Below are 814 nucleotides of genomic sequence, written 5' to 3' on the forward strand. Positions count from 1 at the left end.
TACTTATCTCGTACATACCAGTTTTCGTTTGAGGTTTTTCTACCATTGTTTGTTCACTTCCCCACTGATAGTGGTTTTGAGCCATGCTTTCGATAAGTTGGTAAGCGTCAGCATAAGGTTTGTTCATTAGTGCACCACCTGCGGCGGCATCTATTGTTAACCTCGTGTTGTACAAGAGACCATTATAGAAGGTATGAATTACTAACCAGTCTTCTAAACCATGGTGTGGACAAAGTCTCATCATGTCTTTATATCTTTCCTATGCTTCGAAAAGAGACTCGTTATCTTTTTGTTTAAATCCATTTATCTGGGCTCTTAACATAGCTGTTTTGCTCAGAGGAAAATATCGAGCAAGAAAAACTTTCTTCAACTCGTTCCATGTGGTGACTGAGTTGGAAGGAAGAGATTAAAGCCATCTTCTAGCGCTATCTCTTAACGAGAAAGGAAAAAGACGAAGTCGAATTGCCTCTGAAGTGACACCATTAGCTTTAACAGTATCAGCGTATTGGACAAATACGGATAAATGAAGGTTTGGATCCTCGGTAGGATTTCCAGAGAATTGGTTCTGTTGCACTGCCTGCAACAGTGAAGGTTTAAGTTCAAAGTTGTTTGCTTCGATTGCGGGTGGAGCAATACTCGAATGCGGTTCATCTTGCGATGGAGCGGCGTAATCGCGAAGAGCACGAGCTGGTTCTGCCATCTCGGGTATCGAAGGGAAAATATTTTTGAAATCAGGAAGTTCAACAGGAGGGAGATTGTTTGCAGCACGATATTCCCGAATTCGTCGTAAGACTCGGAGATATAGTTCGATATC

At 41.9% G+C, this 814-nt stretch overlaps 1 non-coding gene across 1 annotated transcript; it reads left to right on the plus strand.

Annotated features, from left to right (window-relative positions):
• Positions 1–215: 215 nt before the first annotated feature.
• On the plus strand, positions 216–322 carry LOC127116554 (small nucleolar RNA R71). The gene has a single exon (XR_007801379.1). It is a non-coding gene; the product is annotated as a small nucleolar RNA R71 (small nucleolar RNA).
• Positions 323–814: the final 492 nt, after the last annotated feature.

This window comes from Lathyrus oleraceus, chromosome 1, assembly GCF_024323335.1.
Source record: "Lathyrus oleraceus cultivar Zhongwan6 chromosome 1, CAAS_Psat_ZW6_1.0, whole genome shotgun sequence".
Lineage (NCBI taxonomy): Eukaryota > Viridiplantae > Streptophyta > Magnoliopsida > Fabales > Fabaceae > Lathyrus > Lathyrus oleraceus.